Here is a 19650-nt window from a genome sequence, read left to right on the forward strand (position 1 = left end):
CAAACTAATCATGGTTAGCCATGTCCCCGGTTATGGACATCTTGAGTATCTAGTACTTGGATTATAATATGTATCTCATCACTCTAAATTAATATTGTTGGGTTGATAATTACTTTTAATTGGGATTGAGTTGGAGGAACCTTCTCAATGATGTTTCAACTACCATGATACTCCCTCCATTCCACAATGTAGTGCTTCCTCTATCCTCGTGCCTCAACTTTGACCGTAAATTTAACTATCAAGACCGATTGCGGCGGGAGCAAAAATTATATTAGTGAATTCGTATTCGAAAGAAGTTTTTAATTATGTAACTTTTTCTCCCGCCGCAGTCGGTCTCGTTCGTTAAATTTATGGTCAAAGTTCGACCTCGGGAAGCGCGGGCACACTATATTTTGGAATGGAGGGAGTAGTTAAATAAAATCTATTCCTTTTTTAGGGAAAAATTGGCTTTACATAAAACTTTAACCATAGAGCTTTCCACCAGCCAAATATGCATGTAGTGATAGCATTAGTCAGTTCTTGCTCTACTGTGTTATTTTGCCAGCATATTCCATGTGCTGACCCGTTTTCGGGCTGCAACATATTATGTTGTAGACTTTTCAGACGAGGAGTAAGGTTCGTTAGGTCGTTGCCGTGTAGCTTAGCTATGCCGTTGGAGTTGATGGACTCACTTTATCTTCCAAGCCTTCCGCTATTATCGTATTAGATGGCCTTAAGCCATATTTATTGTATTAAGTTCTCTTATGAGACATTCTATGTAATAAGTGTGTGATTGCTACTCTATTATAAATCCTTCGAGTACTGTGTGTGTCAGCATTACCAATCCAGGGATGACACTGAAGCACAGAGACTTGACCATTTGAGGTTGGGTCGCTACAAGATGGTATCAGAGCACACGCTGAGTGTAGGACACGACCACTAAGCTAAAGCCCTAGATCACTACTCTCTTCTCATTTCTGACTCCTCTCCATTTTCTACTCTTTAGGATGGCGGACGCAAGGAACAAGTTTGCACAACCGGATGAAGAAGCACCTTTTGGACGACACTTGAAGGAAGTCACTAAGTACCTGAACATTGGAATACCAAGCTTCACCGGGACTTACAACACCACTTTACCAGAAGAGGAGCACTGGATGATTCAAGTTCAAGTTCCAGGAAGGACATTCATGCTAGTCACTAAACCCATAGAATTTTCCTTTGATGCACCAACCTGGAGTCTAGGAAAGAGTATGGCGGCTCACATCACCATGGGACGCATTGGATAAGTTTACCATAAGGAGCTTAAGGATTGTATCTACCAGATTTGTGGGCGCCGAGATGAGCAATGGGAGATGATCAACACCAGGAAGGATAGATCAATCGCAGCTTTCATCCAGGAGTTAAACCAGCACAGACGTCGCCAGGAGAACCATATGTGCACAGGCATGATAGATCTAAAGAAGGCGATGACAAGGATCACAGAACTGGAGGAAGAACTCAAGGCTACTTGCAAAGATTATGAGGAGGAAATCGTCGTACTAGTGGAGAAGAATGATGATCTGGAAAGGAAGCTAGGAGTATTCATGGGAGACCCCGCTCCAGGAGGAGAAGACGATGAACCCAAAGAGTTTCGTTCTGAGGACTACATCATCGTCGACGACACCGACTCGGACCCCGATAATAGCGATGATGACTATGTTGATGAAGCTGGAGCAGACATCATGGAGTCTTCGACCGATCAATATTTCTAGTAGACCACCACATCAGTAGTAGTATTCCACCATGTATATAGTATAGTCCGAGCACTTTTGTAACAATAGATATATCTATTTTATGCCCTTGCTTGATTGATTGAGTGATATGATTGTGTTTGTCTCATGTGCATATGGGTAGTGTTTCTCTCACTAGACCTCATTCTATTCTATTCTATTCTCTTCCCTCTAAACCCTCAGATGCCTCCGAGACATGACCCCGGATTTACCTTCCCACCGGAGCTCACTTAGTTGATCCAACAACAGAATACAGTGATGTAGTTGTTAGTTCAGAACCAAGGCAACAACAACAACAACCCACCACCACCACCACCACCACCACCAATTGACAACTTAGCCCGCTTTCTGAGGTTGCAGTCGCTGGTGTTTTCCAGTAGCACCAAGCCGATAGTGGTAGATGATTGGCTCCGCATGATTGGAAGGGAGTTAACCACTGCAGGATGTACATATGCTGAGAAGGTGCGTTTTGCCGCACATTAGCTGGATGGACCAGCAGCCTAATGGTGGGAGAATTACACAGTCACCTACCCTATAGCCACTGTTACATGGGATCCGTTTTAGCAAGCATTCTGATGTCTCAACGGGAGCTATGAGCATGAAGAAGCGTGAGTTTCGCAACTTGCACCAAGGGAACCGTACTGTGGGATAGTACATGCATGAATTTAGTAAGCTGTCTCGTTATGCCCCTGATGATGTGGCCACTGATGCCGCGAAGCAGGAGAAGTTTATGGAAGGGTTGAACGATGAGATGATCATGCAATTGATGGTGGCAACATTTAACAACTACTAGGAGTTGGTAGACAAGGCTCTTATGATTGAAGGGAAGCAGCAGCAAATTGAGAGCCGCAAAAGGAAGTATGGACAAGGAAGGTACAACTCAGGAGCCCAGCAGAAGCCTCGTCTAACCCTGAACTCAAGAGGACTTCTTCATAACCATGGAAGCCATAACCACAACGGAGGAAGTTCACATAACCACAATGGCTCCAAGAATGGGACTGGGAACGGAACAAGCAACAATCAGAACCGCTCTAATCCAGCCACACCCGCCAAAAGAGACCTAAGTCACGTTACTTGCTTCAAGTGCGGGAAGACTGGACACTATGCCACGGAGTGCCCTGAAACAAAGAATGGAGATGGTAATGGGAGCGCTGGGAAGAAGCCCAATCCATTCAACAAAGGACAAGTGAACCACATTAACGTGGAGGAGGTTGAAGGGCTGCCAGACGCAGCTATCAGTAAGTTTTTGTTTAAGTCTTTTACCGCCCTTGTTCTTTTTGATACTGGTGCATCACATTCATACATATCAAAGGGATTCGTGGATAAATTTAAACTACCAACCCAAGCCCTTAGGACCCCTCTGTTAGTAAGTTCACCTGGAGTAGAGTATATGGCTAGCCGATGGTGCGACCGGATACCCTTAACCATTGGTAGCCATGTTTTCCCGTCAGACCTGATAATTTTGGAGTCACAAGGATTGGATGTGATATTAGGCATGGACTGGATGTCAAAGTATGGAGGAAGCATTGATTGTGCTAGTAAGTCGATTTATCTCACCAACCCGGAGGGAAAAAGGATCAAGTATGTATCTAGGCATGCGCCTAGGAGGAGCCAAGTAAATACCCTCACAGGAGTTGTTCAGGAGGATGTGCCTGTAGTGAAGGATTACCCAGATGTTTTTCCAGAGGAGTTACCAGGCATGCCACCGGATCGAGACATCGGGTTTTTGATAGAGCTATTGCCAGGTACATGGCCAATATCAAAGAGACCCTACCGGATGCCCGTTAATGATTTGGAGGAGATTAGGAAGCAGATCAAGGAGTTATTGGAGAAAGGTTACATCCGACGGAGTTCATCACCATGGGGAGCCCTAGTGCTTTTGGTTGAGAAGAAGGATAAGTCTCTAAGGATGATTGTTGATTATCGTGCATTGAATGAGGTGACGATCAAGAACAAATACCCACTGCCGATGATCAATGATTTATTTGACTAGTTTCAAGGAGCTAAGGTGTTTTCGAAGATCGATCTGCGATCAGGATATACCTAGCTGAAGATTCAGGAGAAGGATATACCTAAAACCGCATTTACCACAAGGTACGGGTTATATGAGTATACGGTCATGTCGTTTGGACTGACTAACGCCCCTGCCTATTTCATGAGCATGATGAACAAGGTGTTCATGGAATATTTGGATTAGTTTGTTGTGGTGTTCATTGATGATATAATGGTATACTCGAAGAATGAAGAGGAGCACAAGGAGCATTTGCGTTTAGTTCTCGAGAAACTCAGGGAACATCAGTTGTATGCCAAGTTCAGCAAATGTGAGTTTTGGTTGAAAGAAGTTGGATTCCTTGGACATGTTATATCAGGAGAAGGTATAGCAGTAGACCCCACCAAGGTTCAGTCAGTCACTTAATGGTTGGCACCCACTTCAGTTTTTCCAAGATTGGGAAGCCAATGGCAGAGCTATTAAAGAAGGATACCAAATTTAATTGGACAGAAGAATGTGAAGCGAGCTTTCAGGAGTTAAAGAAACGTCTCACTACAGCCCCAGTACTAATTCTGCCGGATATACGCAAGGATTTCCAAGTGTATTGCGATGCCACTCGCTTAGGACTTGGAGGAGTACTGATGAAGGACGGAAGAGTTGTTTCGTATGCCTCACGACAACTGAAACCGCATGAGTTAAATTATGCCACACATGATTTGGAGTTGGCTGCCGTAGTGCATGTGTTGAAGACTTGGAGACATTACCTTATTGGAAACCGTTGCGATGTGTACACTGACCATAAGAGCTTGAAGTACATTTTCACACAAAAGGAGTTGAACCTTAGGCAGAGGAGATGGTTGGAGCTTATAAAGGATTATGACATGAAGCTTCACTATCATCCAGGAAAGGCCAACGTCGTAGCAGACGCTTTGAGCCAGAAGAGTTATGCCAACACACTCATAAGCGCAGGATTGCCAAAGGAGTTGGCAGAGGATCTCAGGGAACTTCGATTGGAGATTGTCCCTAGAGGTTTTGTTGTAACAATGGAAGTTCAGTCTACATTGTTAGGAAAGATTCGAGAAGCTCAGAAGGATGACAAAGAGATCGCCGAGATAAACGAGAGAATGAGCAAAGGAAAGGCCAAAGGTTTTCGTGAGGATGAACATGACACCTTGTGGTTTGAGGACCGTGTTTATGTGCCCAATAACACAGAGATCAGGAAGTTAATACTTCAGGAGGCTCATGACTCACCATACTCGATACACCCCAGAAACACCAAGATGTATGTGGATTTAAAGGAGCGTTTATGGTGGACTGGTATGAAGAAAGATATTGCCGATTATGTAGCCGTATGTGATGTATGTCAGAGAGTGAAGGCAGAACATCAAAAACCAGCCAGATTGTTACAGCCTATGCCGATACCCGAATGGAAGTGGGATAAGCTTGGCATGGATTTCATCACCGGATTGCCTAGGACCAAATCAGGATATGATTCTATATGGGTAGTAGTTGATCGCTTGACCAAAGTATCTCACTTTATCCCAGTGAAAACCACCTATACAAGTGCCAAGTTGGCCAAGATATACATGACCAGGATCGTATGTCAAGTTAGTTCCAAGGACCATTGTATCAGATAGAGGAACCCAGTTTACCTCAAAGTTTTAGAATCAGTTGCATGAAAGTTTGGGAACTAGACTGGAGTTCAGTACAACTTTTCACCCGCAAACAGATGGACAGACCGAGAGAGTCAACCAGATTCTGGAGGATATGATGAGAGCTTGTGCTCTAGATTATGGATCTAGTTGGGATGACAACTTGCCCTACGCAGAGTTCTCATACAACAACAGTTACCAGGCCAGTTTGAAGATGGCACCTTTCAAAGCCTTGTACGGAAGGAGGTGCAGGACACCGTTGTTGTGGGATGAAGTTGGAGACCGTCAGTTGTTTGGACCAGATTTGATTAAGGAATCATAAGAGAAGGTTAAATTGATTAGAGATAGACTGAAGGTAGCTCAGTCCCGACAGAAAAGTTATGCAGATTCAAAACGCAAGGAGGTACTCTATGAAATCGGAGACAGAGTGTATCTTCGAGTATCACCACTCCGAGGAGTTAAGAGCTTTGGAGTTAAGGGAAAGTTAGCGCCACGTTTTGTGGGACCATACAGAGTTTTGGAACGTATGGGAGAAGTTGCTTATAAGTTGGAATTACCCGAAGGATTGTCAGGAGTCACGATGTGTTCCACGTTTCTCAGTTGAAGAAGTGCCACGCAGAGATGGCTGACATTCCTCTGAAAGATACAACACCGCTGGAAGTGATTCCGTTGGACAATGATTTGACTTATGAGGAGAAACCAGTCAAGATTCTCGAATTTGCCAGTCGGCTTACCCGCAGCAAGGTTATTAAGTTTTGCAAAGTTCAGTGGAGCCACCATACCGAGGATGAAGCCACCTGGGAACGAGAGGATGATCTTTGCAAAGACCACCCACACCTATTTTCTAGCCAATCCAAATCTCGAGGGAGAGATTCATCTTAAGGGGGGGGTAGGTTTGTAACATCCCAAATTTTCAATTTGGAATGTTATACATTAGGTCATCATTGCATATCATATTTTATTGCATTTTGGCTTGATCCTCGAAATCCTAAGCAACTCAAGGACCCTCGGAGAGAGAGTTGGGGATTTCACTGTTTTCATATTTGAATTTTATCAAATATTGAAACGAGGATTTTTGGTTTTAATTATTTTTCTCTCCGAAAATATTTCATGTTAAAATATATGAGAGGAGATAATATGACTTCTCCAAAAGAAATGAAATATTGGAGGAAAAATATTAAAATCAAATATTTGCTTTTATTTGGATTTTATTGCAATTTTATTTGCATTAGAAAAATTGCACGTTTTCAAAATTGCATTTTAGGGCCAAGAAAATGTTCATCTTGTTCTAAATTTTTTATTTAGACGGTGAAAATTTGTTTTGGCATTTTTAGATTTTTTTTTATTTTTTTCTAGGATTTATTTACGGCGGAATCTGTTTCTTTAAAAAAAAAACTTCAGCGCCCGACTAGGCTGAAGCCCAGCCGAGCCAGTCCGGCCCAACCCCGCGCCATCGCCTCCGTGTGCCCGAGTCCGGCGAGGACACGGCAGCCGCCGCCGTCGCCGCCCGGGAATCCTCCCGCCCCTTCCCCAAACCGACCCCGCCCCTCCCCCTCTTAAATACCCCCCTGCCGCCGCCCCAAACCGCCACCACCGCCGCCGCCAAGCAGCAGCAGCAGGAGCCACCGCCGCCGCGCCGCACCGCCCCGCTGCCGCGCCGCACAGCCCCGCCGTTGCCGCCACCCCGCAGCCCCACCTCACGCCGCCGGAGCCACCGACGCCGATCCGATCCGATCCGGAGCCGCTCGTTTTTTTTTGGTTTAGGTAAAACTGTCAGTTTTTTTAAAAACCATAGTTTCGGTTTTTAGATCGGTTCGCCAGTTTTCTCGATTTAGTTACTTAGCGGACGTTAGTCCGTACGTTCGTTTTAACAAATGGTGTTCACTCATTAGCCACAAACAGCGAACATTCGTTCGATAGCCTGTTCATCAGTTTTTTTCTTTTTTTGGAATTTCCGCGATTATTTTCATTCGCGATTCCTGATCCGATTTTCGTTTTAGTTTATCTTTTCGCTCGTTTATCGGAATCAGGTGATTCAAGCGCCTAGATCTTCGTCTCGAAGCCCTCTTTCCGTTTAACCAACTTGAACAAGATTTTGATACAGTAACATTTGACTTTAGTCCAGATTAGTAATCAGATCTTGTTTCTTTCGCAGTTTGAGTCTCATTGCTCCATTCGATTTGATTCTTTTTGCAAACCGGAGTTCTTAAGTTGAACTTTCTGGTTAGATCTTCTTATTCGTGCGTTACCCGTGCGTCTTTGCTTGATTGCTTATGTATGCTATTGTTTGTTTGCGATAGAACACCCGGAGTGCGAAGCGTGCTACTACGAGTTGCTAGGTTTTGCGGATCATCAACAAGGGAAGTAACACTTTGATCATACCCTTTATCACCCAGTTTTTATGCATTAGTTTCAACCCTCAAACATTGCATGGTTAGGACTTGATAACATGTGGGATTGGGAAGTAGTTGATGAGGTAGAACCTATTGCCTTGTTATTATCAAACCCTTGGGAGTTACTTCTACGTATTACTTATATTGCCATCCTATGCTCGTAGACGTGGTTTGGGTGAGTGAATCCATGACAGATGTGAGATTGTTAATTAATGGTTCAACTTAAGGTGGCAACTTTAATACACATCTGGGTGGATTGCTTGTCGGGCACCTGGAGAATCCAGTGTTGTCCTAGGATATCCCGGAGTACCCGTGTGATAATCCTATGGTACGCCACCCAGGCTCAAAGGGAACTGAGATATTTCATGCTAGAAACTTCCGTGTGCAGCCACAAGCTATTATGGGATCTAGCATAGTTGAGTAAGTTGCATGACCTCTTCTAGTGGTAGGCTAGCAGATGTAGAGGGGTGTAGGTTGGTACTGTCTACCCAGGGTTAGAGCTAATGTTTCTGAAAGACTGTGTCTCGGTCATCCGTTTCTCAAACACCAGGTAGTGCGAGAAATCCAGTGGAGGAGATCGAGTCTTGTGGGGAAAAGTGCGCAAACCTCTGCAGCGTGTTCAAACTAATCATGGTTAGCCGTGTCCCTAGTTATGGACATCTTGAGTATGTAGTACTTGGATTATCATATGTATCTCATCACTCTAAATTAATATTGTTCAGTTGATAATTACTTTTAATTGGGATTGAGTTGGAGGAACCTTCTCAATGATGTTTCAACTACCATGATAGTTCAATAAAATCTATTCCTTTGTTGTAGGGAAAAATTGGTTTTACGCAAAACTTAAACCATAGAGCTTTCCACCAGCCAAATATGCATGTAGTGATAGCATTAGTCAGTTCTTGCTCTATTGTGTTATTTTGCCAGCATATTCCATGTGCTGACCCATTTTCGGGCTGCAACGTATTATGTTGCAGACTTTTCAGACGAGGAGTAAGGTTCGTTAGGTCATTGCCGTGCAGCTCAGCTATGCCGTTGGAGTTGATGGACTCACTTTATCTTCCAAGCCTTCCAGTGTTATCGTATTAGATGGCCTTAAGCCATTTTTATGGTATTAAGTTCTCTTATGAGACATTTTATGCAATAAGTGTGTGATTGCTACTCTGTTTTAAATCCTTTGAGTACTGTGTGTGTCAGCATTACCGATCCAGGGATGACACTGAAGCACAGAGACTTGACCGTTTGAGGTCGGGTCACTACAATTCCGTTTATCATGACACGTTAATCATTGTCTTATTGCTTTGCATTATCATGTAGTTGACATAGTATTTGTGGCAAAGCCACCATTCATAATCCTTTCATACATGTCACTCTTGGTTCATTGCATATCCCGGTACACCGCCAGAGGCATTCATATAGAGTCATACCTTGTTCTAGCATCGAGTTGTAATCATTGAGTTGTAAATAAATAGAAGTGTGATGATCATCATTTTCTAGAGCATTGTCCCAAGTGAGGGAAAAAAAGAGAAAGGCCAAAAAAAAGAGAAGGACCAAAAAAATGAGAAAAAAAGAGAGAAGGGACAATGTTACTATCCTTTTTACCACACTTGTGCTTCAAAGTAGCACCATAATCTTCATGATAGAGAGTCTTGTGTTTTGTCACTTTCATATACTAGTGGGAACTTTTCATTATAGAACTTGGCTTGTACATTCCAATAATGGGCTTCCTGAAATGCCCTAGGTCTTCGTGAGCAAGCAAGTTGGATGCACACCCACTTAGTTTCTTTTGTTGAGCTTTCATATATTTATAGCTCTAGTGCATCCATTGCATGTCAATCCCTACTCCTTGCATTAACATCAATTGATGGGCATCTCCATAACTCATTGATTAGCCTCATTGATGTGAGACTTTCTCCCTTTTGTCTTCTCCACATAACCCCCATCATTATATTCTATTCCACCCATAGTGTTATATTCTTGGCTCACGCTCATGTATTGCGTGAAGGTTGAAAAAGTTTGAGATTACTAAAGTATGAAACAATTACTTGGCTTGTCATCGGGGTTGTGCATGATGAGAGCATTCTTGTGTGACAAAAATGGAGCATGATTAAACTATATGATTTTGTAGGGATGAACTTTCTTTGGCCATGTTATTTCGGGAGGACATAATTGCTTAGTTAGTATGCTTGAAGTATTATTACTTTTATGTCAATATTGTACTTTTATCTTGAATCTTTCGGATCTGAATATTCATACCACAATTAAGAAGAATTACATTCAAATTATACCAAGTAGCATTCCACATCAAAATTTCTGTTTTTATCATCTACCTACTCGAGGACGAGCAGGAATTAAGCTTGGGGATGCTTGATACGTCTCGAACATATCTATAATTTTTTATTGTTCCATGCTATATTATATTCTGTTTTGGACATTATTGGGCTTCATTACACACTTTTATATTATTTTTGGGACTAACCTATTAACCGGAGGCCCAACCCAGAATTGTTGTTTTTTGCGTATTTTAGGGTTTCGCAGAAAAAGAATATCAAACGTTGTACAAACGGAATGAAACCTTTGGGAACGTGATTTTCGGAACGAACATGATCCAGAGGACTTGGACCCTACGTCAAGACATCAACCAGGAGGCCACGAGGTAGGGGGGCGCGCCTACCTCCTGGGCGTGCCCTCCACCCTCGTGGGCCCCCTCTTGCTCCACCGATGTACTCCTTCCTCCTATATATACGTACGTACCCCAAACTACCAGATACGGAGCCAAAACCCTAATTCCACCGCCGTAACTTTCTGTATCCACGAGATCCCATCTTGGGGCCTGTTTCGGAGCTCCGCCGGAGGGGGCATCGATCACGGAGGGCTTCTACATCAACACCATAGCCTCTCTGATGAAGTGTGAGTAGTTTACCTCAGACCTTCGGGTCCATAGTTATTAGCTAGATGGCTTCTTCTCTCTTTTTGGATCTCAATACGAAGTTCTCCCCCTCTCTTGTGGAGATCTAGTCGATGTAATCTTCTTTTGCAGTGTGTTTGTTGAGACCGATGAATTGTGGGTATATGATCAAGTTTATCTATGAACAATATTTGAATCTTCTCTGAATTCTTTTATGTATGATTGATTATCTTTGCAAGTCTCTTCGAATTATCAGTTTGGTTTGGCCTACTAGATTGATCTTTCTTGCAATGGGAGAAGTGCTTAGCTTTGGGTTCAATCTTGCGGTGTCCTTTCCCAGTGACAGTAGGGGCAGCAAGGCACGTATTGTATTGTTGCCATCGAGGATAACAAGATGGGGTTTACATCATATTACATGATTTTATCCCTCTACATCATGTCATCTTTCTTAAAGCGTTACTCTGTTCTCTTGAACTTAATACTCTAGATGCATGCTGGATAGCGGTCGATGTGTAGAGTAATAGTAGTAGATGCAGGCAGGAGTCGGTCTACTTGTCTTGGACATGACGCCTATATACATGATCATACCTAGATATTCTCATAACTATGCTCAATTCTGTCAATTGCTCAACAGTAATTTGTTCACCCACCGTGAATACTTATGCTCTCGAGAGAAGCCACTAGTGAAACCTGTGGCCCCCGGGTCTATCTTCCATCATATTAATCTTCCAATACTTAGTTATTTCCTTTGCCATTTATTTTACTTTGCATCTTTATCATAAAAATACAAAAAATATTATCTTATCATATCTATCAGATCTCACTCTCGTAAGTGACCATGTAGGGATTGACGACCCCTTATCGCGTTGGTTGCGAGGATTTATTTGTTTGTGTAGGTGCGAGGGACTCGTGCGTGGCGTCCTACTGGATTGATACCTTGGTTCTCAAAAACTGAGGGAAATACTTACGCTACTTTGCTGCATCACCTTTTCCTCTTCAAGGGAAAACCAACGCAAGTGCCCAAGAGGTAGCAGTAGCACACAAACAAGCTTCTAGCATCACCTCCTAATGTTCTCTTCAGTTATTTTCAGTTCTCCACTGCCCCACAACGAACTTACAGGAACCCAAAAGAGCAAGCTAGTGTTAAACATCATGTCACGTCACGTTGGCTACGATAGACTTCGGCAGGAGGTTAGCTAGGAGATAGTTAGGATTCTCTCAAACCGCATGTAACTTATCTCTATCTCTTATTCCTTCCTTTGCTTCCCAAGATGTAATCTCTCCAACTACTTGTATGCATATCCAGGGATAAACCCCTACTATATAAACACGAAGGAACGCCCCACCAGGGTACGATGCTTCACGCATATCGCACATGGTATACAGAGGCCATCTCTTCTATCACATCTAGTTTGCTAGGTTTTCTACCACCAAAGCTCGCCGCCATGGCCTCCTCTGCCACCGCCAACTCCAACCTCTTGGGCCAAGTTACCGAGAGGCTATCCCGCACCAACTACGTCCTCTGGCGCACCCAGATCACCCCACAGATCAGAGGAGCAGGCTTCTTTGGATATGTGGACGGAACAACACTGAGCCAGCCAAGCACATCGTCACCAAGGACAAGGATGGTAAAGAAGAGACGATTCCCAATCCTCTCCACTTGGTTTGGATCCGAGAAGATCAACATGTATTGGGCTATCTGTTGAACAATCTGACCAAAGAAGTGCTAGTGCAGGTCACCTCCATTGATCATGCACATGAGCTCTGGGCGGCACTAGAAGGGATGTTTTCCTCGCAGTCGCTGTCCAGGGTGAACAACATCCGAATCGTGCTCTCTCATGCACAGAAGGGAACACGGTCCATGGTGACGTACTTTGCATACATGCGATCGCTTGTGGATGAACTCGCTGCTGCAGGCAAGCCTCTCCAAGACGGTGAGCTGGTCTCCTACATCCTCGCCAGCCTCGACATGGAGTACCAGCCCCTCGTCTTCGCCACCGATGTGCGCACACATCCAGTCACCCTCGACGAGCTCTTCTCCCATATGAGCAACTTCGACCACCGGGTCGCACTCTTCCAAGGGGAACGACGGCTTCAAGTCGTCGGCCAACGCCGCCACTCACGGCCGTGGTGGCGGCGGCGGTGGATCACGCTACCGCAGGCCTCCGCGGAAAGGCAAGACCAGCAGCGGTGGCAACAGCAACAACAACAACTCCCACGGCCTTGGCAACAACAACGGCAGCGGGTGGCCCTCCTACACCAACTCCAAGGGTCGTCACAACTCCCCCAAGTCATGCCCTAACACAATCCGGTGCCAAATCTGCGGAAAACTGGGGCATTCAGTGAGGGATTGCTGGTACCGCTTCGAAGAGGATGAAGACTCCTCTCAAGATGAGAAATTTGCTGGCGGGGCGGAGGCCTCATACGGAGTCGACACCAACTGGTATGTTGACAGTGGTGCTACCAATCACATCACCGGCGAGTTAGAGAAAGTCACCATGAGGGAGAAATACCGCGGCACGGAGCAAGTCCATGCCGCAAATGGAGAAGGTACGACAATAAGTCATATTGGTCACTCAATTATCAAAACCCCTCACCGAAAAATCCATCTTAGAAAAATATTGCATATCCCTAGAGCCTCAATGAATCTCCTTTCAGTTCATCGCATTGCCATTGGTAATCATGTCTTTCTTGAGTTTCACCCCTATTTCTTTTTGATTCGAGAGAAGGTCATGAAGAAAATCCTCTATCGAGGTAGATGCGTTCGAGGGCTATATCCGTTGATTCCCGATCTTAGGAGATTCAATAAAACAGCATGTGCTGTCATCAAGTTATCTTCAACCCGGTGGCATGATCGTTTAGGGCATGCATCTTTTTCTTTAGTAGAACGAGTGCTTAGGAAAAATAAGCTGCCATATGTTGGAGAGCGTAATGTTGAAACAATTTGTGATTCTTGCCAAAGAGCTAAAAGTCATCAGTTGCGATATCCTATTTCTATGAGTGTTTCTACCAAACCGTTGCAACTTGTTTTCTTGGATGTTTGGGGTCCTGCCCCCTCTTCTGTTGGTAGGCATACTTACTATGTAAGTTTCATTGATGACTATAGTAAATTCTCTTGGATCTATCTACCTAAGAAGTGATCCGATGTTTTTCAAGTGTTTCAAAATTTTCAAGCACTCGCTGAAAGAAAATTTGACAACAAGATCATTGCTGTCCAATCCGACTGGGGAGGGGAATAGGAAAAATTGAATTCCTTCTTCCAAAAACTTGGTATTTCTCACCATGTGTCATGCCCGCATGCTCACCAACAGAACGGGTCTATAGAACGCAAACACTGTCATATCATAGAGGTTGGTCTCTCCCTTTTAGCCGGCGCATCCATGCCCTTGAAATTCTGGGATGAGGCTTTCCTCACAACCGTACACATCATAAATATGTTACCTAGTCGTGTCATCAATAATGAAACGCCTATGGAACGTCTCCTTCATACCAAACCTGACTATACCACTCTTCGTGTGTTTGGGTGTGCCTGTTGGCCTAATCTACGCCCATACAACAAGCGTAAGCTCATGTTTCGATCAAAACAGTGTGTTTTCATAGGGTATAGTGCTCAACACAAAGGCATCAAGTGCCGTGATGTCTCTACTGGTCGAGTGTATATTTCTCGTGATGTAATCTTTGATGAGACAAAATTCCCATTCTCTGATCTAGATCCAAATGCTGGTGCTATTCTACGTCAAGAAATTCTCCTTCTTCCACCTCATCTAATCGGCACTGATCAACGGGGAAATAATTGTGATGATGCAATATTGACTGGCCCTCATAACAACTGTTTGGATGAGTTTTGTAGTGAAACAGGACAAGAAAACGGTGAAGAAATCGCTCAAAACGGTGAAGAAATCACGTTAAATAGGAAACATTTTATGTGCCCAGCCTCAGGGAGCATATCCTCCTCGGGATCAGCACAGCAGCAGTCTGCCATGCAATCCTCCGTGGGATCAGTGCCGCAGCAGGGCACCTGCGCCTCGGGTTCTGCACCAGGAGGCAGCAGCGACAACGCCCGCATGCCAGGCAACAACCGCATCACCGGCAGCCCTGCCTCTGCCACACGTGGCTCTCCCGTTTGCCACACGGTGGACACCGGTCCGCGCCAATCCCCATTTTCCACTAGGCCGCCACTGAATCGGTGGCCCACGGGGGTGGCCCGCTGCTATGTGCGGCGTCCCACGAGCCAGCCTACCAGTCGGCCTGACCCGCCTGATCCACTGATCGGCTTGGGATTTGACGTTGATCGCCGGCGCCATCACTATGCCCTGACGAGCCGCTGACAAGGGCAGGGTCCGGATCTTCTGCGCTGGATCACGCCTCCTCTTCATCAGTTGAAGCCACAAAAGATCCCGCCTCGGCAACACCTCCTGCAGCAAGATCTGGCGCAGGATCTGAGGCTGCTGATGCATCTTCTGCGCATCCTGTGGCTGTACCCATTTCACAAACATGTACACGTCTTCAAAAATGGGTAATTAAACCTGTCAATTATAAACATATTACCAAGTTTGGCATGGCATGTACCACAGGTGAACCGACTTCTTTGTAAGAAGCATTTGGTGATATGAAGTGGAAAAGGGCTATGGAAGAAGAGTACATGGCTCTTCAGAGGAATAAAACATGGCATCTGGTTCCCCCAAAGCAAGGTAAAAATCTGATAGATTGAAAATGGGTATTCAGAATCAAAAGGAAGTCTGATGGAACCATAGATCGCTATAAAGCTAGACTAGTTGCAAAAGGCTTTAAACAAAGGTATGGCATAGACTACGAAGATACCTTTAGTCCAGTTGTAAAAATTGCTACCATTCGTCTTGTTCTATCTATTGTTGTTTCAAGGGGATGGAGTCTCAGAAAACTAGATGTATAGAGCGCATTCCTTCATGGTGTTCTGGAAGAAGAGGTTTACATGAAATAGTCTCCTGGGTTTGAAAATAGAAAATTTCCCTCTCACATCTGCAGGCTTGACAAAGCCATCTATGGTTTGAAGCAAGCTCCTATAGCATGGTACTCCAGACTCAGTCACAAGCTGTAAGCTCTTGGTTTCATTTCTTCCATGTCTGACACTTCCTTGTTTATATACAATAGGTCAAATACATCTATATTTTTACTTATATATGTGGATGATATAATTGTTACAAGCTCATCTGATGAGGCAGTGGCAGGACTATTAAAGGATTTAAGTGCTAAGTTTGCACTGAAGGACCTTGGAGACTTGCATTTTTTTCCTAGGGATTGAGGTCAAGAAACATGGTAATGATCTTTATCTCTCTCAAGAAAAGTATGCTACTGACTTGGTTAAACAAGTAGGGTTGCAAGGTTGCAAACCATCACCCACTCCCTTGTCTAGTTCAGAAAAATTGTCTCTTATAGAAGGATATCCATTGAATCAATAGGATAGCACAAACTACAGAAGCCTAGTAGGCGCACTTCAATATTTGACTCTTACAAGACCTGATATTTCATTTGCTGATAATAAAGTATGCCAGTTCCTTCATGCTCCTACAATAGTTCATTGGACTGCAGCAAAACGCATAGTCAGATACATCAAAAACACTCTGAGCACTGGTCTTACTTTCAGCAAGTCTTCATCAAATCTAGTCAGTGCATTTCCTAATTCTGACTGGGCAGGATGTTTGGATGATCGACGATCTATAGGTGGGTTTGCAATTTTCTTTGGACCCAGCCTTATATCTTGGTGTGCAAAGAAACAAGCTACAGTTTCCAGATCCAGTACATAAGCAGAATATGAAGCATTAGCAAATGCACCTGCAGAAATTATATGGGTTCAGTCTTTACTCAAAGAACTTGGCATCTGACGAATCCCAGCACCATGCTTGTGGTGTGACAATCTTGGTGCCAGATATCTCTCTGCCAATCCAGTTTTTCATGCCAGAACAAAACATATTGGGATCGATTTCCATTTTTTCAGAGAACATGTTGCTAACAAACAGTTGGAAATTCGGTTTATTCACTCAAAGGATCATCTTGCAGATGGCTTCACCAAAACGTTGCCTACACGGAGTTTTGAAGAGTTTAAGCGTAATCTCAACTTGTCCAAGTTGTGATTAAGGGAGGGTGTTAAACATCATGTCACGTCACGTTGGCTACGATAGACTTCTGCAGGAGGTTAGCTAGGAGATAGTTAGGATTCTCTCAAACCGCATGTAACTTATCTCTATCTCTTATTCCTTCCTTGCTTCCCAAGATGTAATCTCTCCAACTACTTGTATGCATATCCAGGGATAAGCCCCTGCTATATAAACACGAAGGCGCGCCCCCAACAGGGCACGACGCTTTACGCATATCGCCACAACTAGGTGGAGGTGAGCCAAAACAAGAATGGAAGGGAGATAAAAAGAAGTATGGGTCTACTGGTTTGAATGAATGTGTGGTCACCTGAAGATCCGATTCGTTCCCCGCAACAAAAAATCTTCCTCACTCAAGGAATTGTGTTCAAGAAACAACTCAATATAAAAAAGTGCTTACCCTACAGTTTTTACTCCCAAGCAAATCGACCATCCTTTTTTTCAATGAAATGATCTAATTTGAGTCTTATGAGATACTCCAAGTATGATTTTAAATGGATAAACATATATGAACACAAACATGTTGTAGACACTATTTTCCACCGAGTGACAAAGTTAGGAAAATATTGCTCTGCATAGTAACATTTCGCTTTGAAATTAATACTCCCCCATCCTGCAAACAGTTCAGGAAGGCTATTAAGATGAAATAGCTTCACAAAAATAGTTTAATTCTGCTAGAGAATACACACGAAAAGTAATAGTAAGATAGCTACTAAGAAACTGAAGTACCACAATGAATAAATTGGTAGAGGATTGTCAAAACAAAAAGTAAAAAAGGACAACTAAAGATATACATATGTATGTATGCATTCGATTATCATTGTCTAAGAGATATGCACTGTGACATGTTAGCTTTGAACAATTAGAACACGAGTAACTTCGTGTCCTCATCAAGCAATAATAGTCAGTTTGTCACCTGTCCTCATCAAGCAATAACAAGCAATAATAGTTAGTTTGTCACCTTATGAAAGCATATTTTAATCAGTAACTATCACTACAATTACCATCAAAAAGGATATAATCATCCTAGGGAAATAACATGGACCAACCCTTTCAATTGCAGGAAGGTCCCAATTTCTGGCGGTAAAAGACACTGAATCAAGTTTTCCATGTGTTTTGCGCAAGTGCAAATGATACATTTTCTTGTTGTCTTTCTGAACCTGTACTCAAAGAATTAAGGATCCCTTTTGTTAAATCTACAAGCAGTACTTTGTCTCTACTGAATACCAATTTATGAGTACAGAACATTGTTTACTAGTTGCACAGAACTAAGCTCACTAATTTTCCTAACAACCCTTCCTGGAAGAATTTCAGCAAAACAGAAGTCATACCTATTTAGCTTCTTTAGAGGCTGCAGTTTCTATTCATTGAAATTGAGATTATCCCCATTTAACTATTTAGAATCTAGTCCAACACTTCTTCCCTCGTGCGATTTCTAAGGAAATAAAAGAAAATCTCAGGGTACCATACGGACCAAGCATAAGAATGAACACATGACGAGCGTCAATCCACTCACATAGATACGAATCAAAAAACAACACACAAGCTCTCATGGATACACAAGAACACAAGACGAAACACACCTTGATGACGGAGGAAAGAGAGCCAGGAGGACAGGAAGATGAACAGCACGGCCGATCGATGAATGCCCAGAACCTGCGCGCTCACTCCACGAGTACCCGACAACAGATAACACATAAGAACAATAAGTAGGCGAGAAACAAAAGCGCGAAAAAGGAAAGAACACTGCCGTCGAACGCAGCGAAGCTCACCTCCATGGCACCCAACAAGTGGAGCAAAGCAATGGATGAACTCAGAAGGACAGATGGATGAAGAGGCGAGGAGAGCGATGGCTATATATAAGAGGTTGACTGCAAAGAACGGCGATTCACATCTGAGCCAAGTTTATGGTAAATTACACAGACATTATGACCAAAAAAATGAAAGAACCAGTGCACCGATGTTATACAAATAATAATTCTTCACATTTTTTAATAAAACATATTCATTGATTCTAGAGAGTAACAAAACAATCCTATGGTGAGAATAGCATAGCATGAAACTGTTCCTCCTAGAAACAATCATGATCCATAGTTTGTACATAAAGCTGTAAAATTAGAGCAATCCATTACAATTTAACAACTCAAGTTGTTGATGGCACTTGATGAGCCGCATACAAACCAATGCTAGTATATTATGTGGTTATAAATAGAATTACTTCTGCATTTTAGCGCTGACCAACAGAATATTAGAATGTCAAATTGTCAATATCTAGAATCTGTCGCAACTACATCCACGGAGAACTGAAAGTATAGAAAGAAAATGACCAAATTGTGCAAGGATGCTCCATGGTTACCAGCATGCTGATATCATGTAATGATTTTGATATGTGTTCACTCTATGTAAATGGACATAACTATCTAACTGCAAGCGGCCAAGCAGCAAGCCACATTAATGAGGAATGCATAGTTCAAATTTCAGAAGCAGTGCATGATAGAACTTCTGAATAATATTGGCATTGATAAACCCAAGAGCCTCCTCAGGAGCTATCAGCAGGTTCACGATCATCCCCTCGTATCCAACAATGTTAAGTACTTCCTAAAGAAACTTCTCAGGGATCTTCTGCACCTCCTGAACCTCTTCTCGAGTAAGGGCCAGCTGACAAGCTACAAATTTAATCAATGACCCAACAAACAAGATACTCAATCATAATTTGTGTGTGTGAGAGAGGGACTGTGTAATGCATCGATGAAATTCCGTACCTGCCGGTCGACTTCGTCCTGGAGGAAGAGCGAGTTACGGATGCTGTCGAGGACCACCTCGACGGT

Source organism: Triticum urartu, chromosome 3 (genome assembly GCF_003073215.2).
Source record: "Triticum urartu cultivar G1812 chromosome 3, Tu2.1, whole genome shotgun sequence".
NCBI classification, from domain to species: domain Eukaryota; kingdom Viridiplantae; phylum Streptophyta; class Magnoliopsida; order Poales; family Poaceae; genus Triticum; species Triticum urartu.